Raw genomic sequence first — 8,741 nt, 5'->3', positions numbered from 1 at the left:
TTCCACAACCTGTCCATGTCTGGGATGAAGCAGCTCACATAAATTCTAACAGGACCTGCCCCCAAAAGAAAAAAATTATAAATAAATGCTGGTCACATACATTTCACTACTCAACAACCTCACACCAGAAATGTTATAGTGCTCAGTGAAGCATGTGATGAGAAAACTTGCCTCAGCAACCCTTACACTCTGCAAGGGAGCTGCTCTGGGATGCAGCATCTGGCCCAGATTCCCTGAGACAGTTTGTCAGCACCCTTTTCTCCTGTAGCAAAGTCCGTGAGGAATGCAGCCAGGAATCCAGAGGCTGCTCCCTACTTGTGGCACACCAGGGCTGTGTGGGGTCTTGCTCTTCGCTGGTAAAACAAAAAGGTGACGGGCACACCCCGGAGTTCAGCTCCCAGGAGCCTTTGGAGATCAGCATTCCAGACCTGAAAGGACTGAGGTCAGCTGCAGGGCGCTGTCTGGAGCACCTCATACATGTGTGGGCAGGTCCAGCTGTCACACCTCTTCTAAAAGTTCCTTAGATATATTACAGCGCCTTTTTATCCCTTCAGAATTTTTTTCATTTTTCAGTATGTTTGGGGAAAATTAAGGATGCTTTGGTCAAGCTAGATTAGAACTTCATCTGATACAAGTCAGCTCGAAAATTCGGAAAGCTTGCAATCTATTTTGGTGTTATTGTGAAAGAAAAAGCCGTGCAATCATATCACACAAGGCCTATATCCTATAATTACCACTGTCCTATCTGCAAACCACAGGGGCAGCAGTAAACCTATGAAGCACAAGGGTGGCCTGTTGTTAATCCTTTCCATTTGTACTGCTGTCTTAGAGAGAAATAGATGAGATATTTATTGCCATGAAGCATTGAGGAGCAGGAGCTTGAAAACACGGGGATTTAGATTGTACCTTTCTTCTGCTGCTTTCATGTTTTGTAGCAGAATAAAATTGATGGTGTTAAATGTTGCCTTTTTTTTTTTTTTTAAGGTAGAAATCAAACAGGGATTAGAAAATAACAGTGCTTCTGCTTCTTTCATGTCTTAGGAAAAATTTCTTTATTTTAAGATTTTTGCTCTTAATTTTGTGACTAGCCTGTTGAATCAGTAATCTAGGAGATGGACTTCAACCTGAAACACAACACAGTCTCACTTGCCCACCGTACTTCCAGAAAGATTCTTTCTTTTGGGGTTGATCCCTTTTCCCTTCCCTTCCCTTCCCTTCCCTTCCCTTCCCTTCCCTTCCCTTCCCTTCCCTTCCCTTCCCTTCCCTTCCCTTCCCTTCCCTTCCCTTCCCTTCCCTTCCCTTCCCTTCCCTTCCCTTCCCTTCCCTTCCCTTCCCTTCCCTTCCCTTCCCTTCCCTTCCCTTCCCTTCCCTTCCCTTCCCTTCCCTTCCCTTCCCTTCCCTTCCCTTCCCTTCCCTTCCCTCAAAGTTATTTTATTGTGGGGTGTGGTGTTGTTCTTGTGGTTTTGGCTCATCTAGTAACATAATTAAAAATCAAACAATCAGAAATACGTTGTTTGAAACCTAAAGCACATCAATTATCTAAGCTCCACTGCTGGGGGGAAAAAAAAAAAAGAAAAAAAGAAAAGAAAGAAAGAAAGAAAGAAAGAAAAAAAAGTGTGTTTTGTTTGCCAAATTGTATAAATAGTGAAAGGTTTTGGTAGTTGTCATGCTGGTTTTGTGAATTTGTCACCTAGCACCCCTGCCTGCACAGAACTGTAAATAAATGTCTCTAGTCTGTGAATTGGCCTCTTGCACACTGGGTGAGAGAACCACTTTTGGGACAACACCCTCGGTGAGAGGTGGTGCTGCAGTCCTGGCTTGAGGCTGGGATCACAACAGTGGTTGTTCAGAAGGCAGAAGATAACAAGTGAGATCCTGCTTTTCTTTCTGTCCCCATTTACCAAAGAAAATCCTCCTCCTCAGCCTTGTGGGAAAAACAGCTTCTCATCCTGCTAAAATGATACTGGGCAAAGTTCAGCATATTTTACTGCCTCTCCTTAAAATTGACTGACAGGTTGAATGTCGCTAGGATGTCTTGAGCAGCCTCCTTATGCAGATATGATAACACAGATTATGGTGTACAAAAGAGGGAGCCTGTGAGGGAAATGGCCTCGCTTCTTAATTCCCAAATACAAACCAGTCTTTAGATTACATGAAAGAATGGATGGTGTTAGGATCCAGTTGAGACAGAGCACACTTGAAAAGACACTAGTTTTTTTCTAGTTCAGCTATCATATATCACATTTCAAAGCATCCCGTTATTGTGGTTCTTTTTTTTGCATGCAAACCTTTTCTGGTGTTGCTCCAGGTCTCATCTTTACATTGAAAAAGTTCTCCTGTGGGACTGCCCAGCAAGTCATATGTTTGAGGAGCCAGGTTAAATAGCCACAGCGCTGCTTCTGAGCACTCCCTTTTCTTGACTACTCTCCAAAGAGATCCATGTCAGTTCAACATCACTGGTGGTGGGGAAATAGTCCTGGGCTGTGGAACGAAAGCTCACCAGGAGGGCATGATCATCCCTGCCTAAAGGGCGTCCAGCGCTGGAAATAAACCCTTACAGCTCCCTTGGCACTTTCCCTCCCCGTCACTTCTTGTCTTTTTTTCATTTCTTTTTCCAGCTGCTCATCTCGGTGCTGCGTTTCAGTTTTCTGTTGGGTGCAGACATCTGGTGGTCGAGATGGCAATGGCAGCCAAACAAGGGAAGCCTAACAAGGGAGGGGTGCAGGGTCTTTCGTTCTTACACGTTGGCCCAGTGACAGGAAAAACAATTTCTGCTATGCAGCAAGGATTTATTTTCAGTTTTGTTCCCCTTCTACCTTGTCACTCATTTTCTCCCCCATCTAGCCTCAGGGACCTGCTGCACCTGGGCGTTTAGATGAAAGGGCAGACTGTGTCCAACGGATTGCAAGTCACTGCTGCAATGCAAGTGTGCTCAGAGCAGGAGAGGAGGCTCTTCCAGCAGCACAAGTGACGCCTCCCCAAGCTGAATCTGCTACACAGATGCTCCACAGTGCAAAGAATGGCTTCAGTCAGTCTTGCCAGCTGCACCTCACTCCTCCCTGAGACAGCCAGGAGCAGTTGGAAGCAGGAATATTTCCAATGTGTGTGGTCCTGCCTGGACCACCTCCATCTGCCTTGCAGCCTCTGGCCTCTCTTCTGGGATATATTTTGTGTCTGCTTTGGCTCTGTAGTGCAAGAAGGGAAAGGAGCTACACATCACTTTGTTCTAGTACATGCTGAAGAGCTGCTTATGCAAGACACAGATCCTTCAGCCTATGACACATCTGGAAGGGCGTTCAAGCTCTCCCACTGAGATACTGTGTGGCAGGACACGCATGGAGAGTACTCTGTAAATTGAAAGAGATATGTAGGGTCAGGGACTACTCCACACTCCTTCTGGTAAAGGTGGGATCAACCCTAATTTTACCTTCTCCAGGAAGCACAGCAAAGAGTGAGATCACCTGAGAGGAGATGCACGAAGCGCTGGAGGTGCCTGGTTCTTTCCAGTGTCAAACTGCATGTGCAACACCCTGGCTGGTAGGTGTGACATCAGGTGAGTCTCTCAGTACACAAAGCTCTTCTGTCCAAAGAGCTCGAGGCAAATGTAACTTGGCACAGAAGACTGGTCTCGAGAACGAGCAGATACTCCCTGCCTTTGGTTTGTCTCTATCTCTGTTCAGCATTTCTTCAAAATCTAATGTGTTTCCAAGACAAGCAATTTCCTCAACTTCAGACAACTGTTTAAGGCCATTTCGCTTTCAAATGCTTGTCGCTGTGAAAGCAGGAGCCAGCCTGTTGCCACGAGCTTACCTACATTATATGATTTGTTCTATAACCAAGTAAACTCCAAATTGTAAACTAGATGACTTATCTGCTTGCAGGAGGTTGTGGAAGCAATGTGATAGCACACTGATAAATGAATGGACTGAGAAAAGCAGCAAGAATGTGATTGAAATCAACATGTAAGAGACAGCACTTAGAACTAATGTTTTTGCATTTCACCAGTGACAAGGCGGGGAGAAAGGGGAGAGAGGGAGAATAAATTTATTCAAAACTATTTTAATATGCTCATTGAGTAAATTCCCCAAGTATTTGAGTATTTGTTTCCAAAAATTAAATATGTGGGTGATGGCAGGCTTGTTGCTTTTTTTCTTTACAAAAACCTAGAGTTCTTTTGGGGGTTTGTGTGAGCCTGATATTTCTGGTCTAAGAGACTTTAGCCTGCTAGCAGCTGCTAGCTTTTTCCCAAGGGAAAAATTTCTCAAGAAATCTTCTCAAAACAATCTTGGCAAATATCTATCCTTCCCAAAGCAATCTTTCTCCAGGTGGTGTTTTGCTGTTTCTCTAGTTTCACCAATGGGATAAGAGAGGTGTCGTTCCTAGTCACCAATCAGTTAAATCTGTATCAGAACACCTTATAAAAGGTAGTAAGAATTTGACAATAAAGCTTTTCTATACTCTTTGCCTTCTGAAATATTTGGAGTCTTTCATCTTTCTTTAGTGTCCTACAGTGACAGGTTTGCACCGCCCCCTCTGTAGTTAAGAGGAAAAAAAGGAATTACAAGAGAAACTTTATGTTGAATCATATACCATATATGTCCAATTCCAAGAGAAACAATCAATGAGTGCACTCTTGACTCAGTAGGATGTAAAGTTACAGGGAGAAAACTCTGATCGTGCTCTGAATGCATTTCTTTTTTTTCATTCTGCATTTTACTTTGTCCCCATCTCAAAATATCTGAACACTTTTCAGTTGGGCATTAGGCAAAATAACGTCTGTGCTGAATCGAATTTCCTTTACTCCAAAGAAAACAGCTTTCCAGGTGGTTCAAAACAGGATGCAGTGCCCTACCCGAATTGCTGCTTACTTTTAGTTTTATTTCAATTATGAGGTAGCTATTCTAAGAAACATGCTGAGAGAAGTGAGGTTGTGTAGGAAATATGCCCCAGTAAAATTCATTATGGTGCTTAATTCTCATTGGCTTCACACCACACGTTGGCAGAAGTTGAAGAATATGGAGATAAAGCAGTCGCTGGCTTCTGGGTATGGTCACAGCCTAAACACAATTTTTCTAGGGAACCTTCATTTATTTTTCCTTATCCCATCCCACCCAAATCTCTGGATTTGTTTCATCTGTATCACAAGAGGGCACCCTGAGTCAGACTAAAGTCTCCCATCCACATCTTGAAAGGCAGAAGCTGAGACCAGGAAAGTTCCTGGACTGAAATGGGCTTACGGGGAGAGGGGCACTGAAGGAACAGCAATCAGGGAACAGCCGGTGGCACCTGCAATGTCACTGTCCTCTCCTTGGGTGGAGATAAATGCTCACTCTCCTCTCCTCCCACTAGGAAGACGACCTCTGCAATTTTTAAAACTCAATTCAAAAGTTGCAGACTACGGATCAGGGATTTAAACAGAACGACGACGTAAACGCTCTCCCAGTCATGCCAGAGGTAACTGAAGTGCTTTCTTCACTTTTTGCTGACACTCTTCACAAGACATTGAGTAACTACGACTTCCCATGGCAGTTAATAAAAAGGAAGGAGTTTTCTTCTTTGAGAAGAAAAGTAGCATTTAAATAATCCAATCACGTATGCTACTATTATATGAAATGAAATTTGTATAGACAATTATATGGACTTAAATAAATTCCCACTTCACTTCTAAAGGTGGTGAATGACTGTTTAAATATAATGTTTAACAAGCACTTGATAGCACATCAACAATAGTTGTACTGTGTCCTGAAAATCTGTGTAATGAAAGCAAGCATCTGGGATGAATCTGAATTTGATTTTGTATGAGGAAAGGAAAATTCTGTTACAAAGCTAGCACTGTGATGCACTGTTCTCATACACTTACCTTCTTCTGGAAACTTAATCTGCTTAATGACATACTCTGTGAATATTGCTCCAGAATATATTTTTGTTAATCTTTTGTGAAAAACAGCCCAACATGTATTGCATTATCAAGTTCTCACTAAACCTGTTGAAACAGAAATTCACAGGTCTCCTTAATGCTCAGCCCTCCAAATTCAGGTTGGATCTTCAAATGAGACCTGTTCTCTGTGAGGTTGCTTGAGAGCATGTAATGCTGTAAGCACTTTTTTTATGAGGGGCAAACAGCCTCTGAATACTAATTCTGCTGGTTATCAAATTGAGTCACAGAGGGATCATGGAGAATCACCTGCTGCTTCCTCTAGGCCTGATCTTGGACCGCCAAACAGAAAGAAGCACCAAAAGAGTTGTATGTTTGCTCAAACAGAAATTAAGGAGAAACAGTAACGTTCTTCATTGTTAGCATCAGAAGAGATTGTTACCTGAGCAACAGCAGTAGGAAGAAACACATTGTATGTAGCCAGTATGTAGCATGTTTCATATGCTATTTTTCTAAACTTTTCTTACTATTTTCTCGAATTTTTTGTAAACTTCTGCTGTCAAGGTTACTCTTGTTGGCATTGGATGTTACCTTCTCTTAAGCCTGGCAGCAGATACAGCCCACCTCTGACTCCCTTTACAAGAGAATCATTATGGTATTTCTGAGTGGAGCTCCTGAGGCAGCAAACCTGAAATTCAACATATGCAAGTCAAAAACTACTGTAACTTAAAACTTTTATAGCTTGCACTTCCTTCTATCCAATACTGCTGGCTACATTTATGTGATATGCCTCAGGAAAGGGATGCCAAGTCATTTCTTACCAGATTCTCTTTTCTATTACTCCATAGGTCCTCTCCTAACTTTTTTTTTTTAATGGACAAGCAGAATTCAACTCCTCTGAACCATCTGGAGGAGAAAAGGACAAGGGAAAGCCCAACTCCTTCTGAAATAATTTTCTCCCAGCAATAATTATTTCTGACTTCCCACATACACCTTTCTCCCAAGAAAAACCCATCTAAAAAGCAGTGAGGCATTCCATATGTAAATGCTAGTGAGTTGTCAGACAATAAGGACTCGTTAATGCCAGGAAAGTGATTTAATCTTTTGACCACTGGGCCAGACTTGGGGGCTTGCAGAAGATCCTGCTGTGACACCAACAGATATTTCACTTGGTTTACTGTTCCCTGCAATACCCTGGCTCCAGCTGCTGCTTTCCCCTGCAGCTGGAAGTCCACATAAGAACCATTTCCCCTTCCAACCTCTGGACTTCACAAGACAGGGGAGAAAAGCACTACAAGAAAGCAGATAATCTGGCCCCACAGAATCACTGGCACTCAGACTTAGCTACATAAATAACTGATGAAAAACAGCTGCTTTATTCACATTATCTTTTGCATTTTTCTTCCTGAAGAGGAGGACACTATTTACCTGGCTTGCAGTGAGATCTCCTTTGGGGTCACACTATAGCTAAAACTTTCTAATGAAGGGGAAAGAAAAAAAATCACATTCCACAAGAGCTTTATGCAGCAATGATGAAGTGTCAGTGGGTATCAAATGATGTCCTTGCTGGCACCAAACCCTCAGTGAACGTGATCAGTTCTTTGAGTATGAAGTGTCAGCTTAGCCAATGCAGCAGGAAAAATCTGCTACCAAGATTAGACAGAGGAGCTGAGAGAACAACCAGACATTGGTGTGCTACGAAAGAATTATTCTTCTTTTCCAGCAAAAGTTCTGCTGGAAGCCCACAAAGGAGCACACAACACACAGCTAGTAAGGAAAGCCTCCAAAATGACAGGGAATATTCCCTAGAGTAACAGCAGTCTTGGAAAATTAATGACCTTTTGCCCACTTGCCTATTTTAGTGCTAGATGAAGTACCAGTTCCAGCACCATCAAGAACATCTGTCTGGGAGGGCTGACAAAATACGGCACAAATGCAAAATACCCACATGGATGTAAAGGTTCCTACTTGTTCTTTTAGACATGACAGCTGTAAAGAGGCCCTTGCACAGTTTTGCATTCATCTGACTGCTCTTTTCATGATGACACCATGAGGATTTTTCCAAATAGGAGAGCAGGGGAATAGCTGGATGGTAAGGACAAGTATTGTTCTTGCGGGCTTAGCCAGACATCCACAGACTCTTTTGAACAAGTTGGTTCACACGGCTCTGTAAGAGGCAGAGTTTTTGTCTCTGCACCACAAGAAGAAAGCGCACCACAAAGAAATAAGTAATGTTTGAGCCATTTGTACAGGAGACATGGTTGTTGCCTCTGCCCCCGTTAAGCACTGAGCATCTGTCAGCGCTGAGCTGGGATTTTCAGTCCTGCCTGAACGCTCAGCCTGTGGAGTTAATGAGTTCTTGTAACTCCTCATTTCTGAGAGTCTGTGATGTTTCCTTTGGGAGCTGCTCGACCGTGGAAGGATCAGTCCTTTTCTCTCCCATTTGCTATGGACAGGTGTGAATGGCTTTTTCCACATCAGTGGTTCGACAGCCTGACACAGCTTGGGATGTTCAAAATTAAAGCCAAGCACGGTTTGGCTGCGCAAAATGACGGAGGAGAGGGCACAGAGCATGGCAAGGCTCTGACATCAAACACTGAGTTAAACAATGGCTGAAGGAGCAGCTCTGGCTTGCCAGAGGTTTGGGATCTGCATTCCCCTTTCAAGCACCAGGCATAAGCCTCAACAACAGGGGAGGGATGTAGAGGGGAGGATGGGAAAGACCTCACCTGACGAAAGCTGGGAGGCAAGTCTATGCACAACAGAAGCAGTTTTCTCCTTTCCAAGAGTTGGCCTCTCCTTTCTCCTTTACCCAACACAGGGAGTGTTGAAGGTGGAGAGGAAACCTTCTCTCTCAGGGCTTGAG

Source organism: Hirundo rustica, chromosome 5, assembly GCF_015227805.2.
Source record: "Hirundo rustica isolate bHirRus1 chromosome 5, bHirRus1.pri.v3, whole genome shotgun sequence".
Lineage (NCBI taxonomy): Eukaryota > Metazoa > Chordata > Aves > Passeriformes > Hirundinidae > Hirundo > Hirundo rustica.
This window is presented reverse-complemented; position numbering follows the sequence as displayed.